This window comes from Zalophus californianus, chromosome X, assembly GCF_009762305.2.
Source record: "Zalophus californianus isolate mZalCal1 chromosome X, mZalCal1.pri.v2, whole genome shotgun sequence".
NCBI classification, from domain to species: domain Eukaryota; kingdom Metazoa; phylum Chordata; class Mammalia; order Carnivora; family Otariidae; genus Zalophus; species Zalophus californianus.
This window is the reverse complement of record NC_045612.1, coordinates 27,043,475-27,063,073: the sequence shown is the minus strand read 5'-3', so window position 1 is coordinate 27,063,073 and position 19,599 is coordinate 27,043,475. Positions and strand designations below refer to the sequence as shown.

The 19,599-nt window shown below is 42.0% G+C and overlaps 1 protein-coding gene and 1 non-coding gene across 7 annotated transcripts in view; one reads left to right on the top strand and one right to left on the bottom strand.

The window, feature by feature from the left end:
- Positions 1 to 13,340: 13,340 nt before the first annotated feature.
- Positions 13,341 to 13,413, bottom strand: TRNAK-CUU. Its single transcript has one exon. It is a non-coding gene; the product is annotated as a tRNA-Lys (tRNA).
- A 3,561-nt stretch (positions 13,414 to 16,974) lies between these two features.
- The window catches only part of STAG2 (stromal antigen 2), a 130,427-nt gene continuing 127,802 nt past the window's right edge, over positions 16,975 to 19,599 (top strand). The window contains exons 1-2 of one of the 6 annotated variants that reach the window (XM_027607803.2): positions 18,495 to 18,596; positions 18,891 to 19,021. The gene's annotated coding sequence lies outside the window, so the exon portion shown is untranslated. Of the gene's footprint in view, positions 17,470 to 17,710; positions 18,105 to 18,494; positions 18,597 to 18,688; positions 19,022 to 19,251; positions 19,272 to 19,599 lie in introns of those variants that run through there. The other 5 variants (XM_027607807.2, XM_027607805.2, XM_027607802.2 and 2 more) reach the window with 5 other exon arrangements.

Below are 19,599 nucleotides of genomic sequence, written 5' to 3'. Positions count from 1 at the left end.
TGATCCTGGAGTCCCAGGATCGAGTCCCACATCGGGTTCCCTGCTCAGCGGGGAGTCTGCTTCTCCCTCTGACCCTCCCCCCTCTCATGCTCTCTCTCTCTCTCAAATAAATAAATAAATAAAATATTAAAAAAATAATAAGTCCAGTTTCTCCCTCTCTTTCTGTCTTTCTCTGTCTTTCTCTCCACACATACACATACACATGCATTAGTATCTATATAGACATATGTGTAGATAGATAGATATGCTGCAGGTTCTGTCTCCCTGGAGAGCCCTAACCAATAGAGCTTTTAGCTTTATCCTTTTTATAAATTTTTATTTTTTATTTTTTTTATTTTTTAAAGATTTTATTTATTTGACAGGGAGAGACACAGTGAGAGAGGGAACACAAGCAGGGGGAGTGGGAGAGGGAGAAGCAGGCTTCCCGCCGAGCAGGGAGCCCGATGCGGGGCTCGATCCCAGGACCCTGGGATCATGACCTGAGCCGAAGGCAGACGCTTAACGACTGAGCCACCCAGGCGCCCCAGCTTTATCCTTTTTAATGTTCTGATTTTTTAAAAGGAGAATGGATTCATGTATTGTATTTAGTAACTTTATCTTCAAAGAACCAAAGCATGTCAAGCCTGTCTTACTATTCCCAGTTACTAGATAATGAAACTGGAAGGGTAAGTGACTGCCTCATTCTCCTTAGCTCTCACACACACAATGCGAAGGGAAGTTGCAAAGGCAAATGCAGCATTATAAAAGAAAAGTACTTAGAGCCCCTTGTTAGGACATAGAAATTAAAGGTATCATATTTTGATTTTTCCTTCTCACCTTCTTTTCTCAGATCTTCCATGCCAAAGGGGTGAACTCACACGCATGGAGAAAGAGAGAGGGGGCAACCAATGTCTCATGAACATGGTAATTAACTCCATGTTACTTTCAAGATTTGAGGATGTGCCCAAAGTTGACCCCTTGGGTGTGGACTGAATACTGCTTTGGAAATCATGGAGAATCAGTGCTTCAGAAACATAATTTACGGGCACAGTTGATAGACAGCAACATTTGCAGTGGAAAATTCCTCTCACTCCCAGGTTGAAGGATGGGGATAACTCTTCTGGACAGGGAAAATGTGCTTGGAAATATGTAAGTAAGAGAGAAGCAGAAATAAATTAAAAGGTGGGGGGAACTATATGAATATATAATCCTGAGCTTTCTTGACTATTTCTTTTTTTTTTAAGATTTTATTTATTTGGGAGACAGTAAGTGAGCGAGCGAGCGAGAGAGAGCACAAGCCAGGGTGGAGAAGCGAGGGAGAGGGAGAAGCAGAATCCCCGGTGAGCAGGGAGCTCAATGTGGGGCTTGATCCCAGGACCCTGGGATCATGACCTGAGCCCAAGGTAGACACTTAAATGACTGAGCCACCCAGGTGACCCATCTCTTGACTATTTCTAGGGAAATTTGTATTGACATGAAATCTACTTGGGGGATTTTCTGTTTTACTTAAAAGGGGAAAATAGCAATAAAAGTGTTTCTCTTGTCAACAGAAGCTGAAACCCACTTTCTGCCAAAAGAAGAAAAGGCTACTGCATCTTAGATTTTGGGGGGTCCTCTGCCACATTTCAAATCAATGGTTTGACCTTTAAATTAAAAATGTTGTATTAGTTGTTACACAAATAAAATGCCCTATTATCCAAATAGAATCATATATTTTTTTTCTTTCTTTCTTTTTTTTTTGAATCATATTTTTTTTTCAAACCTATTCATTTATCAGGATACTTCTGAAAGCTGATTTCAGAATTCTTCCTTTCCCTTGATTAACTATAACTTTTTAAAAACAATGTAACTTAAAAGTATAAAACAACAGTATTGCATTTAAGGAATTCCAAATGGTTATGTGGACTTCTGGTTTGAACTTAAACATGGTCTCTCAAGAAACTGTATATGTGGTACTTATAGGAATGTATGCTAGTAATATTTTATTGTGAAGTTTTCATTATTTATTTGTAGAACCCAATGTTTTTATTTTTTATTTACTTTTTAAAGATTATTTATTTATTTGAGAGAGAGAGAACACAAGCAGGAGGAGGGGCAGAAGGAGAGGGTGAAGCAGACTTCCCGCTGAGCAGGAAGCCAGAGGCAGGGCTCCATCTCGGGACCCTGAGATCATGACCTGAGCCAAAATTAAGAGTTGGATGATTAACCAACTGAGCCACCCAGGTACCCCTGTTTTGTTTTTTTTCTAGGTATTCTCTACACCCAACATGGAGCTTGAACTCATGACCCCGAGATCAAGAGTCTCATGCTCTTCTGACTGAGCCAGCCAGGCACCCCAAAACTTGTTTTCAGATTATCAAATGGGGGCACCTGGGTGGCTCAGTCTGTTGAGTCTGGCTCTTGATTTCAGCTCAGGTCATGATCTCAGGGTCATGGGATCGAGCCCTGCATTGGGCTCTACGCTCAGTGGGGAATCTGCTTGAGATCTTCTCTTTCCCTCTCCCTCTGCCCCTCCCCCATGCTTGCTCGATCGCTATCTCTCGAATAAATAAAATAGATCTTTAAAAAAGTGTGAAATATTTTACTTATACAGAAAAATATAGAGGATAATACTATAAACTCCCATATACTTATTGCCCAGTGTTGTCAAATCTTAAGTTTCCCATATTTATTGAAGATCCTTTTTAAAAAAAGAAGGAAGGAAATGTGACTTTACAGATATAGTTGAAATTTCTTGCCTCCATTCATTTCCCATCTCCCTTCCTCAGAAGGAGCCACATCATGGACCTGATGACTTTCATTTCCATGAATGTTTTCTTATTTTTACCACAAGGTGTTTATCCATAAACTGTATAGGACATTGTTTTGTATATTTTAAGTTTAATCAGTAGTACAGGCAGTACACAGTGCATGAGAGCGCCGGCACTGGAGCCAGAGGTGGTCTGGAACATCTGCTCTACATGTTACTAGCTATGTTACCTTGGACAAATTACTTCATCTCTCTGTGCCTCAATTTTCTCATCTATAAAATGGAAATTCATAAAAATCTTACCTTGTAATGTTGTCTTAAGGATTAAATGAGTTGATACATATAAAGCACTTAGAGCATGATAAACTAAGCATAATGTGTTATCTATTATTCCACACCTTGCTTTGTTTTTTTACATAACATTTTTGAGATTTACCCATGTTGATACACATAGCATTAGTTCATCTTCACTACTGCATAGCATTCTGTCATATGAATATACAGCAATGTATCTCCTCTTCTGTGATGGACATTTAGGTTGTTTCCATTATAAAAAGTACTGTAATGAACATTCTTGTACATTTTTTTGGTGCACATCTATATGAGAATTTCTCTAGAGTTCTTCATCTTTAACTTTCTCTTTTTTAATTTTTTTAGTAATCTCTACACCCAATGTGGGGCTTGAACTCACGACCCCGCAAACAAGAGTTGCATGTTCTAGGGGTGCCTGGGTGGCTCAGTCAGTTGAGTGTCCAACTCTTGACTTCTGCTCAGGTCATGACCCAAGAATCCTGAGATCAAGCCACAAGACAGGCTCTGCACTCACTGGGGAGTCTGCTTGAGATTCTCTCCCTCTGCCCCTCCCCCCGCTTGTGTGTTCTCTCTCTCTCTAAAATAAATAAATCTTAAAAAAAAAAAAAAGGGCGCCTGGGTGGTTCAGTCTGTTTAAACGTCTGCTTTCGGCTCAGGTTATGATCCCAGGGTCCTGGGATCGAGTCCTGCATCGGGCTCCCTGCTCGGCGGGGAGCCTGCTTCTCTCTGCCTCTGCGTCTCTCTCTCTCTCTCCCTGTCTTTCATGAATAAATAAATAAATCTTAAAAAAAAAAAAAAGAGTTGCATGCTCTTCTGACTGAGTCAGCCAGGCACCCATCATCTTTAACTTTCTAGAAAGATAACGTTTTTAGAAAATATGGCTTTGATTTCTTTTTCACAGGCAAAGGAACTATGTGTCTCATCCATTTCAAAGTCTTCAAAATCGATTGTCTTATTGTACACTTGAAACTAATATAACATTGCATATTAATTATAGTTGAATAAAAGATATATCAAATATGTTAAGGGATGCCTGGGTGGCTCAGTCAGTTAAGCGTCTGCCTTCCACACAGGTCATGATCTCAGGGTCCTAGGATCAAGTCCTGTATCGGGCTCCTTGCTCCCCAGGGAGCCTGCTTCTCCCTCTGCTTGCCACCCCCCCTGCTTGTGTGTGCACACACTCTCTCTCTGACAAATAAATAAATAAAGTCTTAAAAAACAAAATATGTTGGGCACCTGGGTGGCTCAGATGGTTAAGCGTCTGCCTTCACCTCAGGTCATGATCCCAGAGTCCTGGTGCGATCGAGTCCCGCATCGGGCTCCCTGCTCCTTGGGAGCCTGCTTCTCCCTCTGCCTCTCTCTCTGTCTCTCATGAATAAATAAATAAAAATCTTTAAAAAAATATATGTTAAAAAACCAATAGTGTTTGTGACTTTCTAAACATTTGCAGCTACCCTCTTGAGCATCAGAATTACAATTTGGTTGAAGTGATGATGTCATGAAAGCAAACACTGGTCTTATTATTTTTTGATCACCTTTTAATTTTTACATACTGCTATCTGCAAACTGAAGCATAGACCCTAACCTCCAATCAAACAGCATGCCATTTCTTATGCTTTGTATAAAATCAGGGGTTTTTTTTATACATAGTGATTGATCATTGTACTTGAAAGGTCATTATACCTCAAAGGTTTCTGAAGTCTATGTCACAACAGCTGTAACTAATGAATGTTTTTTCAAACTCTAAAATTGTTATTTCTTCTTGGGAAGAGACTGAATTGGTTAAGTGGGTGTCGTATTAGTCTTAACTTGCTGAATGGTAGGCTGTAAACCTTAAGAATGTTTCCAACAACTCATAAAGGAATAAAGATCCCAGTTGAAATGTCTCTGATGACTGGGATCTCAGACTACTAACCTCATCAAGTTTCATCTGGTAGTCCTTTTGAAAATTTATTCAAATTTTATCATTTTCTCATCCTGAAGATTGTAGGGAAGTGTTATTTTTTCAAAACAGGAACAACTTTTTTTTCACACAACTTCTGATAGCCTTTATTTTTTGCATTTTCTTGTGCCAGTAATTGATACACTTTTCTTTTAAGAATATCTAAATAGCTATAATGTTTTGCCTTGTGAAGTGACTTTAAATTGATTCTCAAAGTGTTCTATAAACCATATTTAAATCTGAAAAAATAAAACCTCAGTAGAGATTCCAAAGCTGATCTCATTTTATGATTTGGCACCTAGACATTTGGATGTCCCACACTCTGTGAAACAAGTCATCTACTTTCATTGTTGGTAGCCAGCTCTTCATTTACAGCTCTAAGAAAATATATGTCAGGTTTTATGGCTTCGTAAATAAATCTAAAAGCATCTTTGAAAAAAAAAGTCTCTATGAAAGGCATTCCAAACTAATGGATATATCAAATGTCTATTAAGCACCAAGTTTTACTTATCTACTGTGCTGGATAGATGTTCCTGTTCTCAAAATGAGTAAGCATACTAAGTTTGGCCAGGAAGCAGAAGACTATGATCCAGTATCTCAATGTGGTCTGGAAAGTGTGTTCCCTAGTGGTATAGAGAAATAGCCCAAGGCTTGGAGATGAGAGGACTAGAGTGTTGCTCCTAGCTCTGTCACTGGACAATGTGTTATACTGGGGACTTCATCTCTTGACTTTTCAGCTTTTCCTCTGAAAAATGAAGTGTTTGGTCTGGATGCTCTTCTATGTATCTTCTAGACAATTCTATGAACTGTAAGGAAGGGACCAGTGTGGATTATAGTATTCAAGAGAGATGTTAAGGAGAACATGAAGCTTTACAAAGTCCCATGAAGGATTCAGATGCTTGGGAGGCGAGCAGTGTTTGGGCATAACTAAATTGGTTCCTACAGCTAGATATGACTGCTTTTATTTATTTATTTATATTTTTTTAAAGATTTTATTTATTTATTTCAGAGAGAGAGAGAGAGAGAGCACATGAAAGGGGGAGGGTTGGAGGGAGAAGCAGACTCCCCGCCGAGGAGGGAGCCCGATGCGGGACTCGATCCCGGGACTCCAGGATCACGACCTGAGCCGAAGGCAGTTGCTTAACCAACTGAGCCACCCAGGCGCCCGATATGACTGCTTTTAGTTTGTAGTGTACAGTAAAAAACTGCGAAAGTAGAAAAATATATGTATTTCCCTACTTTCTTGGGTGGATAAATTTGAAATGTATTTTCAGATGATTAGAGGATGGCATATTAAAATATACTATTATTATTATTATAATTTTTGAGTATTTAACATCACTAGGTTTTTTTTTTTTAATGTACCCACTCAGGTTAAAAGCAAAATAGAATTCTATTAAGTCTATCAGTTATAACACAAAAAATTTCATGACTCTGGACATTATCTTTGATTTTGATCCATGGCAAATATATTTTTACAACTGGCTCTCCATGGGGGAAAATAGCCCTGATCTCTTGCATTTGCTGATTTTCATGGTGTAAACGCTCTCACCATGTCCGAGTTCAAGATCCCAATGTGAGGTCACTAACTGGAGTTGGGAAGACGTGCACACTCAGCTCTTGTGAGTCAGTGGTAGCAGGCTCTAGCATACCACCATAATATGTACCATGCATATAAGGAATATATTTACCTTTCTTTCTGACCCATCGGAGTATAAGTTGTTGACATAATGCCCCTTTTACCCTTAAATACTTCAGTGTGTATCTCTCAAGAATAAAGACATCTGGGGTACCTGGCTGGCTCAGTCAGGGAGCATGCAACTCTTCATCGCAGGGTTGTGAGTTTGAGCTCCACATTGGGTGTAGAGATCACTTAAAAAGAAAAAAAATGAAGACAATCTCCTGGTAACTACAATATCACTATTAAAATCAGGAAATTAACATTGCCCCAATATTATTACATAATCTATTAGACCTTATTCAAATTTTGCCAATTGTCCCAATAATACCCTTTATAGCTTAAAAAAAGGGTTTGGTCCAGAATTTAATCCAGTGTTATCTCTATTTGGGGGATAAAATGTATTTTCTCAGAAGTTTCTTCTTCCACTTTGCAATTCTCCCTTCATCTTTTCTTCACACCTCTTAATCTTTCCACAAGCAGTTCTAACGTTAATTTCTAGTGTCTAACACTAGAAGTGCTATCAGCATGTAACAGTAAACATGCTACCAATGATAGACATCAAATGCTTACAGTGGATCAAGTGTTTGAATTTTACTTAATGTTGGTAGTTACTAATACCAAATACACTTAAATTCAAGGAACAGTCTTTGTTGTTATTAATGTTAGTGTCCCTCCTAGGCATAAATATGATCTTGGCTTTTTTTAAAAGCCCCCCCCATACATAGAAGAGAGAGGAGGGGAGGGGCAGAGGGAGAGGGAGAGAGAGTCCTAAGCAGACTCCACACTCAGTTCAGAGCCTGATGTAGGCTCTATCTAAAGACCATGAGACCATGACCTGAGCCAAAACCAAAAGTTGGATGCCCAACGGACTGTGCCACCCAGGTGTCCCTGATCTTGGCTTTATAAGCTTGCATGAGTGCCAATAAAAGGGAGTCTTAAAAAAGAAAGACGGTCTTATTGGAGATCCTGGGCAATGCTAATTTTAACCAAATCACTTTCAGTCATATAGGGAAATAGGTAAAAAATGTTTATTTTGGGGTGTGTGGATGTCTGTTTTTTTGCAACAACGATTCTGCTTCCAAAATTAGTGCTATTTCTATAAAAAATAATACCCACCAAAGAGTTCTACAACAGCAACAAACAAAAAGAAGAATAATGTAATCATTGAATGGCTACAGGTGTAAACTGATAAATGTCTCCTGAACACATAGAAAAATCTTGCATCACAATAGGACCTTTAAAATAATCCATAAGGGGCACCTGGGTGGCTCAGTTGGTTAAGCGTCTGCCTTTGGCTCAGGTCATGATCCTGGGGTCCTGGGATTGAGCCCCATGTCAGGCTCTCTGCTCAGTGGGCTCCCCCTGCTTGTGCTCTGTCAAATAAATAAATAAAATCTTAAAAAAAAATAATCCATAAGTCTGAGTTGATAGGTCTGCCTGTGCCTTGGTAAGTCTTTTTTGTTGTTGTTTATTAAATGTTGGCACTCAAAAAATAATGCCAATGTCATCTGTCTACACAACAAATCCTATGACATGTTTAACTACTTAATACAAATAACTAGGACCAGTGCCAGCACTGAGTGATGAAAGAATTAGCTACTGATAGGGATGGATTATTTTGGTTAGTATTTCTCAAATGATTTAAGCAGAAGTCAGAAGGTAGTTTTTTCCTTGAAATTTCCTGATATTCATACTAAGTTTCTACTTTGCTTCCATGGAGATCTGGCCAGTGAAAAGCTATGTCTCTATATGCAAAAAAAAAAAAAAAAAAAAAAGGAAAATTGAATGGATTATCAGATAAAGACAAAACAAAGATGCTTAGTGTAATTATCATCTTATTTCAGACCAAAAAGCACATGTACCCTATCTAGACCCTGACTACATTTTTACTTCCACTGTTCAGTCCAAGCTCCATCACCTTGAAAGAGGACTTCAACTACCTCCATTTTGACCTTAAACTTTCTAATTGATTAAGTTCCTTTCCAGCTTATCTCTTAACTCAGGCAAAAGACCCGGTGGGCAAAGCATCCTGGGATGGGAACTGAAACTTTCCCCTCAAGCAATAAGGACCGCCCTGAGCCAGCAAGACCCCGCATGACTGACCCCAAGACAATGATCAACCTGACCTTTCCTACCCACCAGCATGTACCCACCGACCTTTGTCCCACATTTTCCTTATGGGAAACTGGAAGGGTTTTCAGCACTTTAGAGACAGTCTCTGAGAAGCTAGTCTGCTGTTTTCCTGGTGGTGGCCTCTCTGAAATAAATCCCTTTCTTATCACCACCCCTTTCTCTGCCTTTGGATTTTGTTAGTGGCAAGTGGCTGAACCTGATCTGTTTGGGATCCCGTGTCAGGTGCTCTTGCACCCTTGTGCCCTGGCTACAACTTCTTAGATTGTCTATCCCTCCATCAAGCAGAGACATCTTTCTTAAAAAAATTTCAAACTGAGCTTCCATGGCACCCCATTGCCTATAGGTAGCAAGCTCCTTCCTTAGCATGGGCATTCGGGGTGGGGGTGGGGCTGCAATTGGGATCCTGCGTCTGTCTCCAGCATAAACTTCTCCAGCTCTCCTTTTAATAGAGCTCTCTGCCATCCTCTTCCTAGTTGTTAGCCAAACAAACTGTGGTTCCAGGAGAGGGGCTCTCTGTTTTGACTTTCCATGCCTTTGTTCATACTCCTCCCAGAGCAAAGCTCTTTATCTTTTGTTTGCCTAATGAACACTATGTAATTTCAACTCTTAACTCCCTTATAAAGCCTTTTCTGACTCATGCCCACATTCACCTTTGTACACACATTCTATTTTGTCAATCTTCTATAATAGCACCTATAACACTTGATTGAATTTATTTGATCCTGACTATCTTTTCTTAATAGGTTGCAAGCTCTTTGAGGTCAAGCACCATGAATTATTCATCTTTGTATCACCAGCCCCTAGCCTATTCTGTGTCTGGCACCTAGGAGGTACTCAGTAAATACTATTGAATGAAGAACAATTGGTAACTAAAATTGTCTAGATAGCTACTGTCCAGTACATAGCCACTAGTCACATGTAGCTATTTACATTTAAGTTTTAATTAATTAAAATTAAAAATGCAGTTCCTCAGTCACTGTAGCCACATTTCAAGTGCTCAGTAGCTACTTGTGTGTATCATACTGGACAGCACAGATTACAAAAATTTCCATCATCACAAAAAGTTCTAATACATAAGTGCTGATCTGGAAAATTCTTTATTTTCCCGTTTTAATTTAATAAACATTGATTTTCTGCTTTTGCTAACATTTGTGCTAGGCATGGTGGTTATAGCAAATGTGAACAAAATACGAATACTATTATGATTATTATTTGCAAGGCATTTGAAATCTGGTAGGGATAAGCCTCATAACATGAGATTATTTCTATATTGGGACATCAGGAAGGCTTCATGGAGATTTTCTCATTTAAACCGGGCATTTAAGGATGAAGAGAATTTGAATAGGGCAAATCTTGGGAAAGGAGAGAAAAGAGTGTGAGCAAATGTACAGAGGAGGGAAAGTACTAGGAAAATGGGAGGTAATTTAGCTTGGCCAGGAAGTATGGTATGTGAGCTGGAGGGAGTTTGTTTAGTTTATTCCTTCATTCCTTTAATCATTCAACAAATATTTTTTGAGCACCTATCCTGTTTCAGACTCCATACTAAGTGCTGGGGATAAACAGTGACCTATACAGACATTGCCCCAGCAGAGTTCAGAGTTATGAGCGGTGAGATTTGGTAAGACCGTGGAAGGCACTGAAAGTTACCCTAAAGAGTTTGTACTTTGTTCCTCCGGCCCTCACACTCAAAGTGTGGACTTTAGACCAGCTGCGTGGGCTTGGCATGACCTGGGAGTTTGTTAGAAATGCAGAATCTCTGGGGCGCCTGGGTGGCTCAGTTGTTAAGCGTCTGCCTTCGGCTCAGGTCATGATCCCGGCGGCGTCCGGGGATCGAGCCCGGCATCGGGCCCCCTGCTCCGCGGGAAGCCTGCTTCTCCCTCTCCTGCTCCCCCTGCTTGTGTTCCCTCTCTTCCGCTGTGTCTCTCTGTCAAATAAATAAATAAAATCTTTAAAAAAAAAAGAAATGCATAATCTCAGGTCCCGCCCGAACCTCAAACCTACTGAATCACAATTTGCACTTAAGCAAGATCTCCAGATTATCCTTAAGCACATTAACATTCGAAGAGCATTGTTGTAGGCCTACTGAGCCAGTAAGAGAGTATGCAAGCGAGTAAGTTAAAGGAAGAATGGAGCAAGTAAGTAAGCATAACAGTAGGAAGTAAGGTGGTATTCTATTTTTTTTCAAGATTTTATTTATTTATTTGAGAGACAGAGAATGAGAAATAGAGAGCACAAGAGGGAAGAGGGTCAGAGGGAGAAGCAGACTCCCCGCCGAGCAGGGAGCCCAAATGCGGGACTCAATTCCGTGACTCCAGGATCATGACCTGAGCCGAAGGCAGTCGCTTAACCAACTGAGCCACCCAGGCGCCCCAGTAAGGTGGTATTCTTTTTTTTTTAAAGATTTTTTTTAAAGATTTTATTTACTTGAGAGAGAGAGAGAGCGAGAGAGCACGCGCACATGAGGGGGGGAGGGGCAGAGGGAGAAGCAGACTCCCTGCTGAGCAGGGAGCCTGATGCGGGACTCGATCCTGGGACTCCAGGATTATGACCTGAGCTGAAGGCAGTCGCCCAACCAACTGAGCCACCCAGGCGCCCCTTAGTAAGGTGGTATTCTAATCAGTACTGGATTGGATGCAAAAGAAACTGGACATGGGTCTATTACTGTAGCTCAGACGAGAAATGGGAGAAGTTGGATGTGAGAGACAATCAATCTTTTGTATACAGATACAGCTTCAGTTCCATTAACTCATACTGGAAATATTGTATGTTATTCAGAGTGAAAAAATATCAGCAAATTCAATAATACGGTATTTGGGATGTCTTAGAAGACGCCAGCTATTCGTTTGGGACAAGGCTCATTGGTATGTCTACTTCCTGTTGACGCCACAGGTCCAAAGTGTACTCCTGAGTGTCAAAGTATCAGGCCCTTAATCATACAAATTCATACAGGGGTTATGATAAGGATTTCAGAAATTAAATCACTATATCAAAGTTCACAAAAACTAGAAATTCAGTTTATTAATTTACAATGGAGTAATTACCTTTCCACTAACCAGAGATTTTTTTTTTATTACCAGCATTAAATTTTTTTTCAAGTTTTTAGTTATTTATTCATTTAAGTGATCTCTACACCCAATGTGGGGCTCAAACTCATGACCCTGAGATCAAGAGTCACATGCTCTTCTGACTGAGCCAGCCAGGTGCCCCCAGCATTCAATTTTTTATGACAACTTTTTAATTTTGAAATAGTTTAGGCCTCACAAGAAGTTGCAGAAATAATAGAGAATTCTCATGTAACCTTCATGCAGCTTTCCTGAAGGTAAGTTAATTTTTATTTTTTTTTAAAGATTTTATTTCTTTATTTGACAGAGAGACACAGCGAGAGGGAACACAAGTAGGGAAGTGAGAGAGGGAGAAGCAGGCTTCCTGCAGAGCAGGGAGCCTGATGCAGGGCTCGATCCCAGGAACCTGAGCTAAAGGCAGCCGCCTAACGACTGAGCCACCCAGGCACCCCATCCCAATGGTAATAGTTTATATAACCATAGTACATTGTCAAGCCCAGGAAACTGACATTGATACAGTACTATTAACTCAAGTACAGACCTTATCCAATTTCATTTTTTCATGCAGTTGTGTGTATGTGTGTTTGTAGTTCTATGAAATTTTATAATGTGTTGATTTAAGTAAACACACAATCAGGATACGCAATTGTTTCACCTTTGCAAAGAAACCCCCTCCCGTTACCCATCAATAGTCACACCTTTTCCTCAACCCTAGCCTTTGGCAACCACTGATCTGTTCTTCATCACTGTAATTTTGACATTTTGAGAATATTACATAATGGAATCATACGATGTGTAATTCTTTGAGATTGGCTTTTTCCAGTGAGCATAATGCTCTTGAGGTTCAGCCAAGATGTCCCATTTATCAGTAATCCTTTTGATGGCTGAGTAGTATTCCATTGTATGACCATACCACAGTTTGTTCAACCATCTGCCGGTTGATGGACATTTGAATTGTTTCTTGCTTTTGGCGATCAAATCTGCTATGAGCATTTGTATGCAGGTTTTTGGGTAAACATACATTTTCATTTCTCTAGGATAAATGCTCAGGACTAAGAGACCAAGATTGCTGGGTCATATGGTAAGTATATGCTTAACTTTATCAGAAAGTGCCAAATTGTTTTCTATAGTAACCAGTATTAGATCTTAAAAATTACATAAGTAATATCCCCTTACTGTAAAAAAATTCACATAAGGTAGCAATGTATAAAGTGAAAGTAAAATGACAAATCCTGGAAGCCTGCACAACCTCTTTCCTGAGAAGTAATTGTTAGGTTTTCTATATATTCTTCAAGAATGCTTTATGCATATGTAAGCACATATATGTGTATATAAATATATATATTCACAAATGGGATCACACTATACAAGCTATTTACAAATTATTTTTTCACTTAACAACATATCTTAGACATATTTGGATGTCAGTAGATAAATATGTAGTTGCTTTTTAAAATTGTTTTTAATTTTAAGTAGGCTCCACACCCAATGTGGGGTTCGAACTCACAACCTTGAGATCAAGAGTCTCATGCTCTACCAACTGAGCCAGCCAGGTGCCCCTGTACTTAATTGCTTAAATGGAAATAGGACCCCATTGTATGGACATATCATAATTTCTTTAACCAATTCCCTAAATGATGCCATTTCTATTTTCAGTTTCTCTTTATTACAAAGCTATGATGAAAGTTTTACTACATAGATCTTTGTGTAATTTGTACAAGCATATCTGTATGATAGATTCCTAGAAATATAAGTGTTAGGCTAATTTTACATTTTTTTAAAGATTTTATTTATTTACTTGACAGAGAGCACAAGCAGGGAGAGTGGCAGGCAGAGGGAGAGGGAAAAGCAGACTCCCCCACTGAGCAGGGAGCCCGATGTGGGGGCTTGACCCCAGGATCCTGGGATCATGACCTGAGCCCAAGGCAGACACTCAACCAACTGAGCCACCCAGGCGCCCCTAATTTTACACTTTGTATGTTATGAGATACCTTGTTTTTAAACAATTCCCACCAGCAATATATGAGAATTCTTAGTTCTTCACTGACACTGAGTGTTACCAAAATTTTTCATCTCCGCCAACCTGCTAGCAAAGTGTATTTAATTGGCAGGCCTTAGTGGTGAATTTAGTTGAGCACTGTTTTATGTATTTATTAGCTATCTGCATTTCTTTTTTAAATCCATTTTAGAGGGCGCCTGGGTGGCTCAGTTGGTTAAGCGACTGCATTCGGCTCGGGTCATGATCCTGGAGTCCTGGGATTGAGTCCCACATCGGGCTCCCTGCTCAACAGGGAGTCTGCTTCTCCCTCTGACCCTCGTCTCTCTCATTCTCTCTCTCTCAAATAAATAAATAAAATCTTTAAAAAAATTTCATTTAGAGAAAGATGAGATAGAGAGAGAGAGAGAGAGCGCGAGAGTGTGTGTGTGTGTGTGTAAGTGGGGAGGGGCAGAGGGGGAGGGAAGAGGGAGAAAGAATCTGAAGCAGCTTCTGCACTGAGCGCAGAGCCCAACGTAGGGCTCAATCCCACAACCAGGAGATCATGACCTAAGCTGAAACCAAGAGTGGGAAGCTCAACCAGCTGAGCCACCCAGGTGCCATCTGCATTTCTTATCCAATAAGTTGACTCTTTTATATCCTTTCTCCATTTTTCTATTGGAGTATTTTTATCTTACTTATTTGTGAAAGTTCTTCATATGTATTATGCCTTTTCCATTCATGTAGCAGATATATTCTGCTTATACTTTATCTTTTGACTTTGTTTATGGTATTTTGATATACATAATTTTAAATTTCTGTGGACTCATTTATCCATCTTCAGGCTTCTGGATTTTAGGTCACATTTAGAATGGTGTTAGAAAATACAGAATATATATACATGCTGCTTAGAGTAGGAGGCTGTCTAGGAAACTTAATTTATAATCAGAAGCTTGCTCCAGGGGCACCTGGGTGGCTCAGTCATTAAGCGTCTGCCTTCGGCTCAGGTCATGATCCGGGAGTCCTGGGATCCAGTCCCACATCGAGCTTCCTGCTCAGCGGGGAGCCTGCTTCTCCCTCTTTCACTCCCCCTGCTTGTGTTCCCTCTCTTGCTGTGTCTCTCTCTGTCAAATAAATAAATCAAATCTTAAAAAGAAAAAAAAAGAAGCTTGCTCCATTTGTATAGATGGAGTTAAAGAGAACTGTGGGATGCTTTATTCAGATTATGGTAAGGCTAGAAGATTATCTCCGCCACACTGTTGGGTGTGCATTTCTAGTGACCAGAATATTTTTGCATCAAATAGTGTCTTGTCCCTTAAATAGCATCAAATGTTCTAAATATTCAACTTTCCTTTTTCTTATTTCTCATCAGGCACCAAAAGCTTCTGTCATTACACTATTACGAAGGACTTTTTTTTTCATGAAGGATAGGTTACAAATAATTAAAGTTTATTTTACGTCAGTTACATATTTCATTTGATGGCATTTTCTCACTTTGTCCTCAAATTCCTAGGGTTTACTCTTTGATCTTTCAGTATCCTATGAAAGAAATTTCACTTCTTAGGATAGGACTGGGGCACATAGCACTGTGATTTGCACACACTGAAGGCTCAATAAATATTCTTGTGAATAAGCTCTAGAAAGAGAGGCTATTGTGAAACACTTAAATATCAGTATAAATTTGCTATAAAATTTTATCTGATGTTATACCAATTACAGTTATTTTCTTCAATGGTATTTTTCACAAGATGAAAATAAGTTTACCAAACAGAACTTTTCGAGGCATAAAATTGTTTAAAGTCCAAGTTGCTACACAATCAGATGAGAATGTGAATTTATAAAATAGATGAAAAACTGCACCATGTACTATAAATGTGATGTTTGGAGCAGAAAATTAGTAGTTTTCAGCTAATCCTAAGACAGGAAATCATTTAATATCAATTGATATTAAATTGGCACAATTGAACTAAATTAATGTAAAATGATTTGGTACAGAGCCCAATTTTTCTATTACTTTAAGTGGAATTTTGCATTAACTTATGTAACTGTAAATTTTCCACTACTCCCTATTTAATGTTCTAGCTGCATCATTCTGTAACTTGAATCTATTAAAAACTGTATAACATTCTACCAAAGATGGTCTATAAAAGAAATGGAAATTTATTTTGAATAGTATTCCACTCCCGAAAGCTTTAGAGGTAAGTAAAAATGTCTCGGATTTTATTTCTTGTTATTGATATTTAGATGTTTGTTTAACTTTTATTATTCAGTTGATTAAATACACCATAACTCTTTTAAAGTTGCAGGAAAAAAACAGTAAGCACAGAGAATGGGAGAGAAACTAAAAGCGTGGAATATAATTTGAGGAATGAGATTAATCATTATATTGCATTAGGAATGCTTTAGAGGTTATACCGGGTGAAATCTCCACGGTTTACACGGGGCTTTCGTTTCTCCTCATTTAGGAAATTTGTCTTGTTATTAAATACATTTACTCCTTTTCTTGTAATTAAAAAGTAATTCAATATTAAGGGAATAGTCTAACCAAAAAATTTTAAAAGTAAAGAGGAACGAAGAGCTCTAGCTACACACTATTGTATGAATCTGGGAACTTCTATAACAGCAATGGAGACATATAATAGGTCACTTCTTCCTGTCCTAGGAAAAGCGGCGCTTCGGAGGGGACAGGCCCTCCCCGAGTTTTTCTCCCCCGCGTAGAGAGCTCTCGGCGGTCAAAGGTCCGGGAGGCTGGATTCGAAACAAAAAAATAAAAAGGGTAATAAAGACTTGGCGTTAACTGGGGGTCAAAGGAGAGCAAGGGGTCCTTTCGCACTTCAAACACCTTGGGGGAGGGGTGAAGAGGCAGGATAAGAAGGAACCAAAATTCTCAACAAAGTCGCAAGGCCGCCGGGTCCCACGTTTCCAGGAAGACGGTGGATAATCAAGGAAGGCGGGGGAAAACGGGGTAGGTCCCCCTGGACTCCTTCAGCCCGAATTTCGATTTCCCTCCACTTCGCTCCGTCCCGTTTCCTTCCCCCAACCCGCCCCAAGAGTCAAGAATAAATTGGTCGAGCGCCCGGCCTAGCCTAGTAGCCCAGTTCCTTAAGTCTCCCAGACCCTAGAGAGAGAGACCACGTTTTCTGGGAGTCGGGAATAGTGGGATGTAAAGAAAAAAATTTTTTTTCTCCAGTGTCGTCTTCCTGGTAGAGAATCGGCTTGCTTTCTCTCCACAGCCGAAGCGAAAAGCAAACAAAACAAAACAGAAACTCAAAAAACAAAACCCCTAAATCACTTAGGATCAGGTGCCAGAGTTCCGCCAGTAGTTCTTTCGGTGGGAAGGAGTAGGGACCGCGGGGAAGCGAGGGTCCGGAACTAGGGCGGAAGGCCCCTCGCTGGGGCGTGTCAGAGGAGGGGACAGGGAAGGGTGATGCCCGACTGGGCTGCCAACCTCGGGCTGCGCGCGGGGCGCAGGGGCCCGGGGGACGAGTTCCGAGCGAGCCCGGTTTCCGATTTCCCACGGCTCGGGGCTCTGCCGGACATCCCTAACGACCTCCTTTCGGACCCCCTCCCCCCCACTAAAGAAAGAGGAAACGCGGCCCGCTCCGGTCCGCGGCGGAAGCGCTGCCAAACGAATGAGTAAGTCAGGCGCGGGCACGGCACCTTGTTTACCCCACTCGGCGGCGCGCCCCTGCGGGCGCCTCGTTCGCAGGCGGCGTCGGAGACGCTGAACCCGGGAGGCAGTCGGCCACGATTGGTCGGTGATAGGGAGGAGGACGCTGGGAGACAAGCGTTGCAGTGCCAGCTCTCTGCCGCTAGATGCCGCTCCCTCCCAACAGGAGCCGAGCGCGGGTTCGTGGCCGACAGATGGCGCCTGCGCGTTCCATTCGCCTCCAAGTCGCCGAAGAGCGAACACCCCAAACAATCCCCTCTCGCCACCAAAAAAAAAAAAAAAAAAAAAGAAAAAAAAAAGAAAAAAAAACCCGCCGGATCCGACCGCCACTTTCAAAACCCCCCACCGCTCTAGAACCGCGGGAGCTTCCGTCCCTGAGTAGAATTCGAGGGTGTAAAGAAGAGGAAGGGGAAAATATCTTGTACCAGCCCAGGGGTGAAGAAGCCCCCGGCCTGAGAAAGAAGGAAGGAGGAGTGGGGGAGGCGAACAGTCTCGTTGCTGCCTCTGTGTACGCTGAGGGGGGAGGTAAGTTATAAAATGGCGGAGGCGAAGCTTCTAGAAGTTTGGAGGGGCACCCGGAGGGCGCGGGGCCCACTGTGAGGTGTGTATGGTTGAAATAGGGCGCGAGAGAGGAGTTGGGAGGGAAAGAGAATGGGCACTCTGTTGCCATTTAATTTCCCCTCTACTCCCTTTGCTCCCAACGGGGCCAGCCATGGAGCGGGTGGCTAAGTCAAGACGGGGAGAAGCCTCCCCGTCCCCGCGTAACCCCCAACCCTTCTTTCTGCCTTCTCCCCCCAAGTGGCTACCTCAACACTACCAAGGAACTTCCAGCCCCCCTTCCTCCCTACCTCCTACTCCTAGAGTGGCTTTCTACTGCACGGACTCTTCTTTTCGACTACCCTCGCTGAAGATTCTCTCTTGCTTCCCTCGCCCAACTCTCCCTCGGGGCCTCCACGGAGACCCCCCCCCATGGGTGGCCCAAAATGGAGAACGCGGAGCAGCGCAAGATGGAGGCTCCGCTTCTCTGTGTAGCATTAGATTTAGGTGCCTTTTCTCCGGCAGGCTCTTAAGCCTGGGAGAGCCCAAACTGGAGGTGGGGTGGAGTGCGAGCCGTAGTCGGGGGAGGAAAGCCGGGGAGGCCGTGGCTGGGGTGGGGGAGAGCGCGGTATCGTGGTGAGGGGAAGGAAGAGAGCAAAATGGTGGTGCTGGGAACCTAGGGGGGAGGGGAGAAGCGGAGGCTCAGTTGTGTATATTTGGGCCTCGGACCGAGGGAGGCGAGGGGAAATCTACTCTGATCACACCCCTCCCTCGTGCCCCCTCCCTTCTCCCTTCCCCTCTTTCCTTTCCTCCCTCCCTACGCTCCCTCCCTCTCTTCCTCCCTTCCTAGAGAGGGAACAACATTCATGTGACGGGCCCCTCTGCTTCTCCCCCGCCCCATCATCTCCAGCGCGTGGTGGGGGAACTGCTTGGGAAAGCGATTGGCATCGATCTCTCCATCCCTTCCGAGGCCCGACTTCGGTCAGTTTTCTTCGGGCAACAATTTTGTAAATAGGCTGGGGTCTGGTGGTGTTGGCCCCCGCGTGCAGACCTTGCCCCGAAGGGGGCCCTGCCTGCTTGGCATGGGAGGAGGGGGGAAGGGCGGGAGTGGAAGGCTGTTTGTTGGGGGGTTTTGGCGCCACTTTTGTTTTAGTTTTAGTGCTGCTTTTCGTTCCCACCCCCACCCGCACTGTCTTTCTCAAGACACGAACTGAGCTGATCCTTGCCCCAGGTAGGCAGCTTCTGCTTTTTCCCTCCACACTTTTATTCTTGCTTGGGGTTGACTTTCTTTTTTCTTCTCTCGCGTACCCGGTGATCTGTGGACGGCGATTTTAGCACGAAAAGGGTCTGTTGGGCCATGGGAGAGAGAAGGTGTGGGAAACAGCATCAAGTAGTTCCGCAAAACTTTGAGCCCCGTTCCCATTTTCTTCTGGCCTACATTCGTAAACGTATTGTTGATTTCTGCCTTTTTTTTTTTTTTGTCGCGAGGTCTTGTTTTGCCTTTAGTTTTTTATAAACCGCTGTACTTTCGACATTTAGTTTTCGCTCTCCCTTGGTGT